The 17,837-nt window shown below is 40.7% G+C and overlaps 1 protein-coding gene across 1 annotated transcript in view; it reads right to left on the bottom strand.

Moving 5' to 3' along the window:
- The window catches only part of LOC309817657 (uncharacterized protein), a gene marked incomplete at its 5' end in the record, with an annotated part of 95,984 nt that overhangs the window by 5,601 nt on the left and 72,546 nt on the right, over positions 1–17,837 (bottom strand). Inside the window, 4 exons of the mRNA XM_082646922.1 lie at positions 8,036–8,170; positions 8,283–8,446; positions 8,643–8,831; positions 11,305–11,431. The remainder of the gene's footprint in view (positions 1–8,035; positions 8,171–8,282; positions 8,447–8,642; positions 8,832–11,304; positions 11,432–17,837) is intronic.

The following is a 17,837-nucleotide window of genomic DNA, read 5'->3' as shown; positions in this document are numbered from 1 at the left end:
GAAGGGTAAGCTGGGACAAAGCGAGAGAGTGGCATGGACATATATACACTACCAAATGTAAAATAGATAGCTAGTGGGAAGCAGCCGCATAGCACAGAGAGATCAGCTCGGTGCTTTGTGACCACCTAGAGGGGTAGGATAGGGAGGGTGGGAGGGAGGGAGATGCAAGAGTGAAGAGATATGGGAACATATGTATATGTATAACTGATTCACTTTGTTATAAAGCAGAAACTAACACACCATTGTAAAGCAATTATACTCCAATAAAGATGTAAAATAAAATAAAATAAAGTGTTATTTGAAGATGAACTCAGTTAAAAATGTATATTGCAAACTCTAGGACAACCACTAAAAAGTTTTAAAGTATAATTGGTATTCTAAGAGAGGAGATGAAATGGAATCACAGAAAATCTCAGTTAAAACCAGAGAAGGAGGGAAAAAGAGCAAGGGAGTAATTTTCTTTGCTCTGAAGTCTACTTTATCTGATAGTAATATAGCCATTCCCACTTTCCTTTGAATAATATTTGCATAGCATATCTTTTTCTGCTTTCACTTTCAACTTACTTATATATTAACTAGAAAATATAAATAGTAAATAGTAAAACTACTATCTGTCCCTTTCCATACTTTATTAGAACTGAATTACTAGGTCCAGCCCACACTCAATGGAAGGGAATTAATCTCCACCACCTGTAGGGAGGAGTATCAAAGAGTTTGTGGACACATGTTGAAACCACCAGAGCAATTATTAAATATTTTGGGGGTGACAATTTGAAGCTATGCAAATATCTTGCCCTCTAAAATTATTACTAGGCCTAGTTCTTTTTTTTGAGAATGGTATTTAGAAAACAAGATGTGGTTCTAGGTAAGCTCAATTCTATTTGAATGTTGCTGCTTTTAGGCCCTGCCAGTAGAGAGAGCGAGGGAACACAGGCATGTAAAATAATCCATGTATACACACATATAAATATTAATGCCTGAATCTACTTACCTTTACATGTATATATTTATATATGGATATAGATAAGCTTACATTTTTATATGGATATCTCTGATTCTAATCCAGTACCACAGAGTTTATTCCAGCCTTCCCTCCATGTTTTAAATATACACCCAGGCAAGATCAAATACATCATTTGTGGGGCCCAGTGAAAAATGCAAACGTGGGGCTCCTTGTTCAAAAAGCGGGGTAAAAGTGTCACTAAGGTACTACAATGTACAGATTTTTCCTTTCTTCTGCAGCCTTTCATTCAACTTGTCATGATATTTTCTATTTGCTACTCAATATTATTCTAAGTCAAGAAAAAGTAAAAATCTCAATTATTAACATGTATCTTACCGTTCATCTTTACATTGTACAATACCAGTTTTAAATAAAAATACCAGAGCATTTAATTCATATGCAGAATCACCAAAATTGCACAATTTGTACTGCATGCCCCAGCCCTGGAAGGTGACTTGAGCTGGCCAGAAGAGATGAACACAAAGCCAGACTCAAGAAAGTTAGTTATAATGGAGGAAGAGAGGGTCACCTACATGTGGAGTAGGCCCAAAGGACACTCTCTAGGGCATGGGAAGGCACTCATGAGGCAAGTGTAGACCCTTACAGGCACCTGAGAACCCTACCCCATGACTTGTGTCACATGTGTGTGCTCGGGCCTGACAACTGTTTGGTTTCATCCTTCTTCTAGCTGCTGGCCTGACATGCTGTGCCTTATCAGAGGGCAGGGAAGTTGACCCAGGCATCTCCCTTCCTGAGGCAGATGCCTGCCACCCCATCCGACAGCATATAGGCACCTCTCAAGGGTATTACCACCTCCTCACAAGGATGCACTAGGTATCTGGATCAGGGATGGGCAAGAGATTCACCCCCACTGAATGTGCATGGTGCTGTGAACCAAGTGCAAGGATGGTCACTGCCATGCTCCACCTTGAGGGGCTGCAGGGTGCATGCACCTGACTTGACCCTCCCCACATCGAGGCTCCCGCTGGAGATGGATGGACATGGATGCGGGTGGGGGAGGGTAAGGGAGACTCGGGCACCTGGAACGAAGGGAGTGGCAGTCAAGAACCCATCTTGAAGATATGGGGAGGTGGAACCATATGTGAATTGAGCTTCTAAGCCCCCAGTACATTCTCTACTGTCCCACTGGACTTTACTTACAAAACACAGGTTCAAAAATAAAATTATTAAGAATTTCAAATGGCAACCGCAAGGCATTAAACCCACGGCATGGAGCCCCCTTCTGAGCATGGGGCCCTGTATAATTGTGCTGCTCATATGACTCTGAAGATGTCCATGTCCCCTCTCCCCCTCCACCTGCTGTGATTCTTATGTTCAGTCAAGGTTGAGAACTACTGAGCCAGATACTGCAAGGGTTGGTGGTCAAGATGGTCTTGCTCAAACCAGCTCCCAGGCTACCAGAGCCCCTCAGAAAACCATGAATGGAGAGACTGACCCAACAGTAGCTGAGAGGAGGAGACCAGACTGTGTATCACTGCCTGAGGCTGTCATTACAGAGATCACAGTAAGGAAGCAGGGAGGTCAAACACTCAGTTTTAAAGAGAGGCTCTCATTCCTCTCTCTCTCTCAGAGCCCACAGCCTTACCTCAGTACCTGCTGGTTGCATGTTGGCCTGCCTTGTCCAATGTGAGGGGTTTTAAGGTACAGGTTATATACATCTAAGCAAAGTGCAGGTACCAGCTAAGTCATGGAGGCCACCTTTCTCAGCAACTTATTTTCTTACCTATTTTACCCACCAGCAGGTTAGGCTCTTAGCAAGGAACCCTGAGGCTGCTCCAGGCAGCCATCTTAGCCTGGGTCCACAGCTTATCAGCTGAATTCCAGAGTCAGAATATACAAATTCTCTCACCTCTAGCCCCTAGCATGACATAAGCTCCTCAAAGGGTTTCTTTCCTTTTCATTCAACCTTGATTCTTTTTTTAAATTAAAAATATTATTTTTTTATTTTTATTTATATTGGAGTATAGTTGATTAACAACATTGTGTTAGTTTCAGGTGTACAGCAAAGTGATTCAGTTATACATATATATGTATCTATTGCTATATTTAAAATAGATAACCAACAAGGACCTACTATATAGCACAGGGAACTCTGCTCAACCTTGATTCTTTTTAGAACATTTTAGCCTCTGTCACCTTCTGTAGCTAGCATAGCAAACACTCACTTAATATTTGTAGCCTAATTTGCTTGCTTCTGGCCTGCTCATAGTCCAGTTCTTAGAGTCTTTCCCTTAACTTCCATCGCCTTTCTTGGTTCCTCACTCAGGCAAAACTCCTTCCACCTCCTAGCGTTCTCTTTCTAACCTCTCTCTGGTACCCTAATGGTGCTTTATAATACCAAAGTATCTGTATTTACATTACAGGGCAAAGAGAAATAAAATGAGAAAATATACACACTGGGGGACTAATCACAGGCCCTTTCTGCCACCTTGGTCCTGAAAGTCAGTCCCCTGGGGAAGATGGACAAGCGCAGTGTCAAGAACCAGAGCTCTGGAATTTGAATCCTAAATCTGCCTCTTACCAGGTTGCCGTGTGACCCTGGACAAGTTACTTAACATCTTTGTCCTCTGGATTCACTCTCTGTCCTGCTTTCCTCCCCAGGAAACTGGTATGGATTATATCAACAGGTTTGACTGGTCCCTGGCTTCTGGTTGGATTTGGTCAGAAAGGAACTCTGGCCATTGATCAAAGATTGGGAGAAGAGTGTAGTTTCCTCCTAGCTTCCTGCCTCTGAAGTCACCCTGTGGGGAGTTAGCTATGTCCCTTGACCAAATACCACTGCTCATCCGAAGGCTACCTGCTCTAGAGGTCTCTCCTTCCAGACACTCTTTCTAGCCTCTCCTCTCCTTCATGCCTTTGGGCCTGGGTGATAGTGGTGGAGTAACAGCCCCACTATACTAGCCATAGGGTATTTCGCTAGCCCTTATGGCTTCCCTACACCCTGCCTATGTCTTGTAAATAGTCGCTTTAGTAAACCCTTCTCAAACTATCCTGACTGAAGTGTGCCATATTTCCTGTTAGGACCCTGACTAATGCAGAGCCTTATTTCCATTGCCTTTAAAATGGAGATAGCAACACCTATATCACAGGATTGCTGTCAGAATTTAAATGAGACAAGTTAAATAAAAGTATCCAGCAATGTCTGACACAAAATAGATGCTGAATTAGCTCCCTCCTCGTTTTTTCTTTCTTCTTCAAAAGCTATTTTTTATTTTTGGGTTTGAGTCCTAACAGTGTGACTTATGAGCTAAATAATTTTCAACAAGTGCTTTCACCAATCTGAACCTTAGTTTCCACATTTGTAAAATGGAGTTCATTTAACAAATTCATCCTACTAAAATTAACAAAGCTTCTACTATGTACCAGGAACTGTTCTGAGCAGTGATTTAAGACTATCCGTCTTGCCTATGTCACAGAATTATTGTAAAGATCAAAACAGCAATGAGTCCTTAAATACCACAAACTTCCAAAACTCACCCAAGATGAAATAAACAGTCCTATTATCATTAAAGAAATTGAATCTGTAGTTGAAACCTTCTGAAAAAGAAATCTTCAGGCTCAGATGATTTCACTAGCAAATTCTATACAAAATTTAAAGCAGAAATAACACCAGTTCTATACAATCTTCCAAAAAATAGAAAAGGAGGAAATGTTTCCCAACTGATTTAATGAGGCAAGCCTAATACTGATACCAAAATCAGACAAAAACAGTTCCAAAAAAGCAAGCTACAGACCAATATCCCTCATGAATATAGACATAGACATCCTCAACAAATATTATCATATCAAACCTAGCAATATATAAAGAAATAATACACCACAATCAAGTGGGGTTTATCACAAAATTACAAGGTTGGTTCAATAACAGAAAAATCAGTCAATGTAATCCACCATATTAGCAGTCTAAAGAAGAAAAACTACATGATTAGAGGCACACCTTGGAGATATTGTGGGTTTGGTTCCAGACCACTGCAATAAAGCAAATATCACAGTAAAGCAAGTCACATGACTTGTTTGGTTTCCCAGTGCATATAAAAGTGGTATTTATACTATACTGTAGTCTATTAAGTGTGCAATAGCATTATGTTTAAAAAAATGTACATACCTTAATTTAAAAATACTTTATTGCTAAAAAATACTAACCATCATCTGAACCTTCAGCGAGTTCTAATCTTTTTATAATAATAACATCAATCACTGATCACAGATTATCATAAAAAATATAATAATAAAGAAAAAGATTGAAATATCACAAAAATTGCCAAAATGTGACACAGAGACACAAGCGTCCCAAGTGCTGTTGGAAAAATGGCACTGATAGACATGCTCAATGCAGGATTGCCACAAATCTTCAGTTTGTAAAAAAAATGCAATATCTGCAAAGCACAGTAAAGCAAAGAGCAATAAAATGAGATATGCCTGTATATCAATCAATGCAGCAAAAGCATTTGGAAAAAAGTCAATATATATTAGTAATATAAATTCTCAGCAAATAGGAATAGAAGAAAAGTTCCTCAACCTAATAAAGTGTCTCCAAAAAATCTACAGATAACATCATACTTCATGGTAAAAAGACTGAATGTTTTCTCCTTATGACCTGGAACAATGCAAAACATTGTCTCTTGCCACCAATTCAACATCACACTGGAAGTCTTAGCCAATGCAACAAAGCAAGAAAAATAAACAAGAAGCATAAATATTGGAAATAAATAAAATTCTATTTGCAGGGAACATAACCGTCTAGACAGAAAATCCCAAGGAATTGACCAAAAAGTTTTCTAGAAATAATAAGTGAGCTTACTAAGGTGGTAGGATATAAGGTCAACATACAAAAATAAATCATATTTCTATATACTCCCAATGTTACCATTGGAAACTAAAATTTAAAAATATACACACACACACCATTTACTGTAGCTCGAACAAAATGAAATATACTTATGTGTAAATCTAACAGAATATGCAAAGACTCTGTATGCTAAAAACCATAAAACACTGATAGAAGAAATTTTTAAAAGATCTAAATATACAGATAGATATACTGTGTTAATGGATTTAAAGAAACAACATAGTAAAAATGTTAATTCATGCCAAACTGATCTATAAATTTAATGCAATTCCAGTCAATATTCCAACATAACATTTTTTTAGATAAGTAAAATTTATTTGAAAAGCAAAGGAACTAAAAGAACTAAAATAATTTTGAAAAAGAAGAATAAATTGAAAGAATAACACTATCTGACTTCTAGACTTACTGTAAATCCACACTAATCAAGACAGTGTGGTACTGGCAAAGGGAAGGAGCCATAGATCAATGGAACAGACAGAGAGTCCAGAAATAGACTCACATAAATATGGCCAATTGATTTTTGACAAAGTTGCAAAAGCAATTCAATGGGAAAAAAGTATTTTCAACAAATGGTGCTGAAACAATTTTACACCCATATGCAAAAATATAACCTTGACCTGAACTTCACACTTTACACAAAAATTAACTCAAGGTGGATAATTGATCCAAATGTAGAAAATAAAGCTATAAAACTTTTAGAAAAAAAGAACATAGAAGAAACTCTTCATGACCTTGGGTTAGGTAAAGAGTTCTTAGATATGATGCCAAAAGCATGATAAACTGGACTTCAAAATTTTAAAGTTTTGCTCTGTGAAAGACACTGTTAAGAGAATGAAAAGACGAGCCACAGGCTGGGAGGAAATATTTTCCAACCACATATCTGACAAAGGACTTGTATTTAATATATAAAGATCTTTCAAAAGTCAACTCTTTATCCTCCTAACCATAAGATCATTCTAATTCAACCTGCCCTCACTGAGCATGTGCTCTAGGCCAGACCTAGTGCTGGATACTTTCACATCCAGTGTCTCACTGATTCCTTATACCAATCACAATTTAGGTAGTGATCATTATCGCCATTTTAGGATGAAAAAACTGAGGCATCAGTGATAAACAGAGAAAAAATAATAAGATTGATGGGAAACTGGATAGTAAGGCACTTCAATCTTAATCTCAGATTATACCATTTTGATTTCCCATACTGAGGACATGTTATGATTCATAGAGCTAGTAAGGGTTTTTAGAAAGAAGAAGAGTTTTCACTGAAGTAAGTAGCACTCTAGGTAGGAGAAACCCGGTCATCTAAACTGAACCCAAATTAGGGGCATTTGCCCAAGTTGTTGGCTTTCATGCCTGCAAGATACAGCAGGAGAGACATCAGGTGATTAAAGGAAAGACTTCCTGGCTGACCAGGGGCTTCCATGTTCCAATATATGGATGGGTGAGCTCATAGAATCTTTGTCTTCAGGAGAAGAGATGTTCTCAAGAGTTTCTTTCAGGTTAAGAGATGAAGGAGAACGGGGAAAGTAAAACAGAGAAGTCAAAGAAAGAAAATGTACCCAAAATGCCATTTCTCCTGCCTTAGCAAGGTCAGTTCAACAGGTTATCATGCCTTCCCTCTTGCCTCCTTTCTAATTTCATTCTTTAAATCACAGATAAAGTATTTAGCTTCATTACTTTCATTAGACACAATCATTAGTGTGAATCATAGATCAAAAAGCCCAAGTGCCTTTTGGGAAATTCAACTTAACCAGATTTTTTCTTCCTCAGTCTCATAATATGAACAGTGATGTGGTGATGGATAATTTGTCTATCCAAGATCATCGACCCCATTGCACCTTTTAAAAGCCTATCAAAACTGGTGCTGACGAATGTAAATACTGTCTTCAATTTTAAATAGACCTTATGGCATAAATAATCTAACACTAGACATGATTCTAGTAAGCAGAGGCCAAGCCAAATGGGCTACACAAGTATAAAGGCGGCCCCCGTATTAGGGAGAGTTTGAATCACATCGCATTTGTGTGAAGGTTTTCCATTTGACAGAAATAGATTTAACATAGTCCATTCAAAACAGTCTCATTGCAATTCACTGGGGGCTTTAAGAAAGGTGGAAAACTTTAAACAGGCACACTTTATTCTAAAAACCCTTTGTCGGATACCTGTACACATACGAAGACAACAGTCAATAGCAAGAATAAAAGTTTTATCTCATTTCCACAGTACTTTTCTCTTAATATGCCTCCAATCAGCAATGCTCTACCTCTGGAATTCCAAGCTCAACTTGCATCTAAGCACTGTCAAATGAAAAGGAGATAATAAAATTACTAGTGTGTTACAAGGTGATTAAATTTACATAATGCCTCTGGATTTGATTAAATGCCAGATCCCCGCTCCAAAAAAAATTACCTGTAGAGGCGTTAAATCTTACAGCACACACTTCACTGCCTTTACGCTTCATCCACAGAAGCTCCGGTTTATCTTAGCTGAGATTACTGCCATCCCTCCACAGGAACACGACACGTAGGTAATGCCTGGAAGCTTATTCAGGAGAGTGGCAGGGACTCATGTAGCTGATTTGCAGAATAAATATCAGAAAAATGTGAGAGAGACAGTCATTGTACTCATCCAGAGAAAAGACCGTTGTGCAGACTCAGAGGTAGATTTTTCTACTCTACTAAAAATGGAAGGGCTTCTTAAAATGCTATCCAAATACTTTCTCCCTAAACCCAAGGCTTTCCTCCCATTAACAAACTCTGAGGAGCTCACCACGGGCTTGCTCTTCCAGGGGCACACTGGCGAGGAGTGAGGCCACAGTGTGCCAGATTTGAAATCATTCCTGTCAAATTGGTAAGACGATTTAAGCATGTTCTCTCACCCTCAATATTAGCGCACGCCAGGATCGCATAGTGGGGTATTTTCTCATCACTCAGTTGCTGCACAGCCCTGGATGGCAGTCTTTGAAATGAAAACATTCACACAAACAAGTAAAAACAACAAAAACCTATGCATTATAGTTTTAACAGGCACCAAAGCATAAGGCACTGTGATACAAATTTCGGAATACCTGTCACACCTATCGAAAAAGATTACACAGAAAAAGTGCCCTTGAACATCATTTGCCTCTAGACCAAGCCATTGGAAAGAGGCTGGTACTGGCTCGGAAAAGAAATGTGCCTTACCACTTTTCAAAGGAGCACTAAGAAAAGGGACTATAGCGTCAGCATGTTGTTCATTTACTGGGTCCAAACTGCTTTCGTCGGAGAAAATTGGTTACTTCTCTACCAAGACTGATGTAAACTAGTCATTCCACATATTCCTAGCTTCAGTTAACAGAGTCTTAGCTGGGAAGTATAGAAGTCTAAGCTCTACCAGAGCTCTTGGTGTTGTCCAATGTTCTACACATCCATCCCTTTCAAGGGATCCTACTGTTTGCTAACACATGTGCATCAATCCCTTGCTAGTCATTCACTGAGATTTAGAGGTAGCTATGGTCTACCTACAGCCTACCTACAGTGCGCCTGCACTGCATTCAGTGAAGGTAAGACTCGGGTTTCAGGTCAATGCATTATCATTAAATCATAAGTAGTAACCACAATTGTGGCAGGCAGGTTGCCCCAGCAACCTGAAACAGTACTTTAGCATATGTCTGTCTGACGGACAGTACTTACAAAATAACCTTTTAAAAAGTGCCATTATTGGGCTATTTTCCAAGCATACAACAATTTGAATATAAAAAGACCAAATTCCCAATTGCCTAGGCATCTGTTATGGCCCTTAAAAATACGTGTGAGCACAATAAATAAATAGTTTTCAAGGACACAGGATGTGCTTTAGTATTTCCAAAAACTCGTATTTTGTTAGTTTTTACAATAATCATTTGGAAGGCTAAAACTAAAATTTGTTTTCCTGCAAAATGTTTTTCTTTATCACACCGGTTTATTATGGAAGAGTTGCTGTGAGTCATGAGACTGCCTTGTTCCTTTTTCTTTAAAAAAAAAAATCCCCAGGGAACTCAGGGAATTAAACTCATAAATTTAATTTCAATATCTGGTAAGCGGTGGGGACAATTATTAAGGCAGTCATTTATGAGTACCTAGGGGAAACCCAAGTGATAAACAGTAGTCAATATGGATTCTTCAAACACAAATCATACCAAACAAAGCTAACTCCTGTTCATGACAGGATGACAAGCTGAATGGTGAAAGAGGATGGAACAAAGTTAACATATCTTAGAGAGAGAAGCATCTGATGTAATTTCATCTGACATTCTTATAGGAATACCAGAGAAAGGCAATAAATAGAGCTAGTAAAAGAGAAACCTAACGTAACAGCTAGAACTGGTTTAGTATAAACTCAAAGTGAGTGGAACCAATGACAGGGTAGGATAAATTTCAAACGCAATACCACCCAGATCATGAACAACTACTCTCAGGTTATATCAACGTGGATTGTAATCTTAGTCAATATAATCAAAGTACATATAGCTACATACACTGTTGGGGAGAGAAATAAATTAAATGCATTATTGATACATTGGAGCTGTTTAAATCAATCACATGTGTTGTGTATTATAAAGTCAAGTATTTCCCATATAGAGAATCTTCATCAAATGAATACGAATGTAACTGGAAGGCATCCGTCTGTACAAAGAGGCCATTGAGAAGCACACAGAGACTGTGATGATACGGAAGAGATTCCTCTTTGTTTAGGGAAGGGTGGTAATCCAAGGCTTCTTTTGTCTGCAGAGCAAGTCCATAAACGGTCAGACTTACCTCTCCAGTTGTATTTCCAGACCGATCGCCATTCCCCTAGGTTTTCACACCTGAAGGCTGTGTGGTTCCTCAGCCTAAACTATCATCTTTTTTAAAGTGCCATTAAAATGTCTTCCTGTAATAGTCTCATCAACCCTTTAAAACCAAGCTCAAAATCTTCTTTCAAACATAATATTTCCAGATTCCCTAATTAAATTTAATTTTTCACTCCTCCAATACTCCCACAGCACCTTGTTTAAACTTCTGTATATACTTTTATTATTATCTTCCTTGTATGAGAATGAACAGTGTACATGTTGACTTCCCTGTTAGACTGTGAACTCCTGGAGGGTGAGAGCCATGTCTTAGTCATTCTTTATCTTTTTCACAGCAGGTATTCGACAAGTATTTGTTGAATTGAATTGGATTGGGACTGGAATAAACACATCATCTAGACATTTATTATTGCGAAAGTCCCACAATTCCAGGGCAACTGCTATTGGTTCGACGTTTCCCTTTCCAGATTTTCAGGTTTATTTTCCCATGCTTGGAATAAAATAAAACTGAAAACCTGAAAATAAGTAAGTAAATAAGACTGAAAACCTGAAAATAAGTAAGTAAATACTCTTCCAACTATTCAATTTCTATCAGACAGTTAAGAAATGAAAGGCATTTACCTGACATCTAGAATGGTCTTTCTTTTGGACTCCAAGGGACTTAGAAATTCCCAATTCAGTGACTGGGCCATGACGTCCAGATTCTGAATCCCCAAAACAAGAAGGCAAGGCAGTTGGAGAATCAGGACTGGAGACAAAAAAAAAAAAAGAGAGAGAGAGAGAGAGAGAGAGACCAGAATAGAAATCATCTCCTAGTTACCATGTACTTTATCTTGGACACCTCATTCAGATCAATCTGAATTCCAAGAGGCAACACCCAGGGAAGGCAGCATTGGTAGGGAAAGTGGAGAACTCTGATCTGGAAAATAAAATTAAAGACCACTTCCCTCTTGTAGGTTGGTGGTTTTGGTCAAAGTAGAGGTTGTAAGCCTGTGTCTTTAACTGAGGTGGAACATGAAGAGATTAAACAAAAATGCCCAATAGCTGCTGATTCTGCCTGAGGTCTTCTAACAGTATTACACAGGAAGGACCGTGGGGCTTCGTAATGTGGGAATCCCTTTCCAGCTTGAATTGTAAGCAGGAAGTGCTTCCTCCCACCCAAGATCCCCTCCATGGTTTAGCTCCCAAGAATATGCTATTCCAGCATGTGAGAATTCAGCGCCACCCTCTTGAGCCTAGCATGCAGCACATACTCAGGAAGTGGATGTTGTGGCCTGTCCTTAGAGAAGCACAGGCTCACAGATAAACTAGGGTTGCTCTGTAATGACTGGCTAGCCAAGAAGTACTTGCTGACTTAGGGAGACAGTACATATGCTGGTTAAAAGCACAGCTTCTAGGGTCAGATGAACCTGGGTTCAAATACCAGCTCTTCCACCTACTAGCTGTGTGACCTTGGACAATGTCCTTAACTTTTCTGTGCCTCATCTATCATTTGGGAATAATTATTGCACATCCCTCATGAGTTTGTTGGGAGGATTAAAGGAAATGCCACGTACAAGTCTGATGTACAATAAGTGTTCAAATAAGGGTGTGCTAGAATTAGCAGTTCCTTGAGGGAGGACTCAAATTGTACATGGCCAAATGAAAACTAGTAAGGACAGAACATGTCCAAATAAGCAAGAACTTTATAGTCAATGAGGCTGGACCAGAAAATATAGGCTGAAGCTGAAGGAGAAACTCTTACGAAAAGGAGGAAAGAAACTGTCATCAAGGTTGAGACAAGCCCTGGAGACTGGATTGGCAGCTCCCTTGAAAGTGGTCCAAGGCCAGAGTGGATAAATGGTGTGCAGGTAGGGAAACCGATCAAGCTAATTTTGATTTCCCTGAAGCATCTGCAAGCCGTTGGAATCCTTCAAGTGCTGGAATGCATAGCTGGGTAACACCCTCAATATACAGAAAAGGTAAAAGAAACCTGAGGACAGTGAATGAAAATTGAGTTTATACATTCAAAAAATTGGCCATCTTTAGTGCCCTCTATAGAAAACTCATCAAAACCTCAGGCTTTCCTAAAGTCACGTTTAACCATGCAGCCTTAAAGGGAATCAGCAGGACTGCATGTACTGACGTGGAAAGCGTGCCAAGATATATATACGTAGAAGTGAATTTACAAAACTGTTTCTAGCTCTAGCCAGTGTTTCCTGAAAAAGCATATATGTGTACGTATGAACCTATATGTATATAGTTGCATCAATGTATACATACATACACTTTTGTATGCATAGAAAAGTTCTGGAAGGATACACAAGAAATTGTTACTGACGATTATGCCTAAGGAGTGAGACTAGGGACGTGAAGGGGCTCTTCACTTCATATCCTTTTGTACTGTTTGCATTTTTACTATGAATATGTATTACATTTATAATTTAAGAAGGAACAAGACAGAAGAAAATAACTAAAACCTCAGACTATTGTACGGCGCTTTGCATGAAGTAGAACCCAGTAAATGCTTGAATGAATGGATGAAAGTCACTCAATTGTCCCATCAGTTGGTATATGAGAAGGGAGAAAAGGATATAAAAAGAAAAGAAATAAAAGGGGGAGAATATAGAGATCACAGAAGCAGCCTGGAGCAGTTTTCACTACCTCAAAAGAGGAAAACTAGAAGGAAAGCTACCAAAGGAAGGAGCTGATGAATACCTTCCCCGCCCCAGTGGCACCTGTTGGCCAAGATTCCAATGTACTTGGCAAATACTGTCCGCAGACCTATGAGAGGGTGTAAACAGAAGGCTCTTTAAGGAGCTGATCAAAGCTGGGCTGTGCTCCAAACAGGGAAGGAGCGGATCAGAAGTTAATGTCCTCCTCCTGCCCACAAAAGATGCTTTGCCATGAGGATGCATCTCAGTAAGGAGCCCAGGGACTCCATGGAAAGTGCAGTAAAACATCCCATATTGGTAATGATATATGCCATTTGCAGAACACTACGTTCCCAAATATGAGAGTTTATTTTAAAATGTCCTCCCACAAAGAACAGTACAAATTAAAGGTAGAAAACCCTATTAGGTCATCCACTTTCTCCTAAAGGCCTAATGCAGACTATGTTCTGCCATATAAATCTTAACGCTTCCAGTGATGTATGAGGAGGATTTACACTAACAAATCCTAAATGGAAAACACGGGCACAAAGCGGCAATACTGACTGCAAAGGAAAGAGAGTTACCTTTACTGATTCATCCCGAACTCTGAACTGCCAGGATGTTTTTTAATTTATATTTTTTCAAAGAGTTACAACTTCATTGTAGGTTTAATGGATGGAGCTATCAGAGTCAAGTTAAAACAAATGAACACATGTGGCATTTTCATTGATCAATTCCATTTAGTATGCTCATGGCAGACAACTAAATTCCTCAGCAAATATGGGGAGAAACAGGGAGATCTGGTGAACAGCAATCCAAGTGCGCCTTTATTTCAACAAGGGCAAATACTCTTTGGTCAAGGAGGTAAGGTGGCTGGACAGTGCTGTGGCTTTCTTGCCATTAGAGAATTCCCTAGGAAAGCTAATTAGCTCTCCAATGAAACTCACTTACACTGATCATCTTCAACTCTGTGATTTAGCAGTGAGGGCCCTTATAAATATGTTTTTAAATTTTCTTTTACTTTACTTTTCAGATTCTTCTCTTTTCCTTCCTTGTGATCCAGCTGGGAAAAATAGGAATGTTTCCTAACTTTGGGACAATTACTCAACAAATGACCTATAGTAAAACCACAAGGGGAATTCAGACTTCTATTTCCTTCTCCTTTCTTTTCTTCCTTACTTATTGTCTGGCCATCTGAACGATCAGCCTGGCTGCACCACCAACTTGCTGTGTGGCCTGGAGAAGCGGCTTCTCCTCTCCAGGGCCCATCTGTACAATAAGGAGCTAGACCAAACGAGCAGTCACTTTCGATGGCGTTGACTCTATTAAGCCTGAGTGAGAGGACTCTCAGAAGTCCTTCTTGACCCCATTATCAGCCGGAAAGAGCTGGAAGCCCTCTCTAGTCAGATCCCCAACCCCCGGTGGAGGACACCCAGCCTTCAATGTTCTCCCAGGGGAGTAAAACTTCTCTGGTGTAAAAGTGAGAGCCTTCCGCTGAGGCTCTGGGTTGACCTCTCAGGGATCTGCGTCGATAGAGGTTGTACCAACCAGCTTCTGTGGCACAATAGATACTCACTTGGTAGACAGAGCAGAAACTCAATTAATACTTTGTGACTGACTGACAACTTCAGTAAAAGAACTCACAATGACCACACACTTAAGGCTCTCAATGATCCTGCAACTGTCTCTGCCCTAAGCTACACTGCCATCTTTATGTGTCTGTCTCAGTCAGGGTTCTCCAGAGAAACAGACCAATAGGATAGATAGATACAGATGTGTATATACACATACCGATAATATATAAATATACACATATAAATACATATATACACATATACATGTATATATAAATACACACACACATGCACACACATATATATATATGGAGAAAGGGAGAGCAGGGCAGTATTTGAAGGACTTGTTTCACATAGCTGTAGGGGCTAACAAGCCTGAAGTTCGTAGTGCAGGCTGACAGGTAAGAAATTCAGGTAAGAATTCATGCTGCGGTCTTGAGTTCAAAATCTGCGGGGGCAGGCCAGGCAGGCTGGAAACTCAGGAAGGGTTTCTATGTTACAGTCTTGAAGCCAAATTCCTCCTTCTTTGGGAAACCTCGGTCTTTCATCCTAAGGCCTTCAACTGATTGGACGAGGCCCACCCACATCATGGAGGGCAATTTGCTTTACTCAAAGTCAACTGATTTAAATGTTAATCACATATAAAAAAAGATTTTCACAGCAACATCCAGATTAGTGTTTGACCAAACAACTGGGCACCATGGCCTAGCCAAGTTGACACATAAAGTTAATCATCACAGTATCCAAATGCAGCCTGCCTTTGCTGCTCACCTAGGCTACTTACCACTCTCCTTTGAATTGGGTTTACCTTGGGCTAGCTGATACTGGCCTTGTACCCTTTCCCTGGTCCCTAAATCCTGCCAGACCTTATAAGAATAATCCCTCACCTTCATTCCACTCTTCTTTTAACTGCTATTAACTGCTTCCAAAATAGCTTCAGTCTGAGCTGCTAGAGCAGCAACAGCAAGTGGCAAACAAAAAGAAGGCAGTAGCCCCTGCGCTCTAGCTCAGGAAATTCCTCTCCACTCAGGAAATTCCTCTCCTTCAAACGTCCCTGTGCGCCGGCTCTGCTGGCTCCCTAAAGCACTTGGCTTTGTATTCTATCTCCCCAGTCTTCTCTGGCTCCGTGTCACACCACTTGCCTTATTTCTGACCTGCTATTCCCTCACTGATCCCAATCTTTGCTGTCCACCAACACCGGGCAAGAGGTTCCATATCTATGGCTCTCACCCAACTGGCAAGGAAGACCGAATTGTCTGTAGGATGCATTACAGTTCTTAAAACACTTTCACGTTCACTGCCCACTAACTGGCATTCTTGACACCACCCTGAGAGCTTATAAATGAGCAAAGATATTATCTCCACAAAGCCTCATTTGGCAGATGAGGAAACTGAGGTTCAGAAAGAATAAGTCCTCAGCACAAGGGCGTATAGCTATAGCCACTACGCGTGCCCCTGCTATGGGGGCTGGGATCCTGGGTTATTTCATTAAGTCAGATGCACCTTTGCAAGGAACTGAATACTACTAGGCTGACTACTAACAACAATAACAATCTCACCTTAGATTCACATGCAACTTTGCTTCTCAAAAGATCTCAAGGACATTTTTCACCTTTCACCTAATTCTCTCTTTCTGGCTCAAAAATTCGCAACAGCATCTCTTCTCCCTACCATAGGCTACAGAGATACAGAAATTCTCCCTCACCGTCCATCTCATACTTTTAACTTGAATTTATCCTACAAAGTCATTGACTGCAAAGTTTTATGAGGCTGTTTTTTAACTGGCACACAGTGGGTGAGTCTGGACACAGTAGTTTCCATCCTGAGGGATGGGCCCAGGTAGGAAAACCTGGCCCAAGAAATGTCCACAAAGACTTTGTAGGCTCTAACTGGAAATTGGCTGGGGTTGGGATAGACCAAGCTGGGGAGATCCAGGACCCAGAGACCAGATAGGCCCAGGAAGGCTCTAAGGGTAGGATCTCCAATGACATACGAGAAGTAGAGGCTAATAGGCAGCATCAGGAAGGCCTGGAAGTGAGTAACAGGGCAATGTCCCCACAGAGCAGATGGAGACACCCTAAGAGGGTCTTGTAATAAGCAGTAGACAGAGGTCCAGGCAAGGCAGGCAGCAGCTTCAGTGAGAGCCAGTAGCAAGCAACAAGGGGCTATGCTGGACCGGAAGGAGGAGGCATTGTGGAGTCTCAGACACAAGCTATAGACAAAGATCTCTGCAGGCTGATGGGCAAATCCAGAGAGGTCTGGCAGTGGCCAGGCTCAGACCTGAAGACCGAAAAGAGCAGCAGAGTTCCAGTTTTCCAAGGACAAGGACACCTAGTATGAAGCCAAGGCAGGGACCTAGGCTCTCTGGTAAAAGAAGAGTGGGTAACAGACAAGCAGTGAGCTCCTGGGTGTGGAGGAGAAGGCAAGGGGTTGGTCACGGGAAGATATCAAGAATCGATTTATTAGGACTGAGGCACAGAGTCTGAGAAGAACTTACAGCTACGCTGCCTCAATGACCCTGGACCCTTTATGTCTCCCTTGAATACAGACAGGATGGGGCTCAGAGCCTTGCTGAGTGCGGCGATGGCCTACCTCTGGAGGCCACATAGGCCCAGCTGTGGGTAAAGGAGGTAAAGGAGAACTGAAGGAGCACGAAGCCAATAACCAATCTCTTTATAGGGCTTGCGGAGTGGAGACAGCACTTCCCTGACCAGAGGAAAACCTGTAAGAAAACCCCCAGTCGTACATGTCACCACCTCCCTGATCCAGGGATCTCGTGATGTGAATCTCTCCTTCTCCTTCCACAGGGTGTCAGTAAGTACCCTCCAGAGCCAAAGCAGGGGGAAACTTAACCCTAAATATTCCAGAAGCCTAGAATGGGAGAGCTGGAACAGCTCAGCTTCCAGCATTAGAAATATGCGGGACCTGAGACCCAGAATCCCTTTAG

This window comes from Grampus griseus, assembly GCF_964374135.1.
Source record: "Grampus griseus genome assembly, chromosome: X".
Classification (NCBI taxonomy): domain Eukaryota; kingdom Metazoa; phylum Chordata; class Mammalia; order Artiodactyla; family Delphinidae; genus Grampus; species Grampus griseus.
This window is presented reverse-complemented; position numbering and strand designations above follow the sequence as displayed.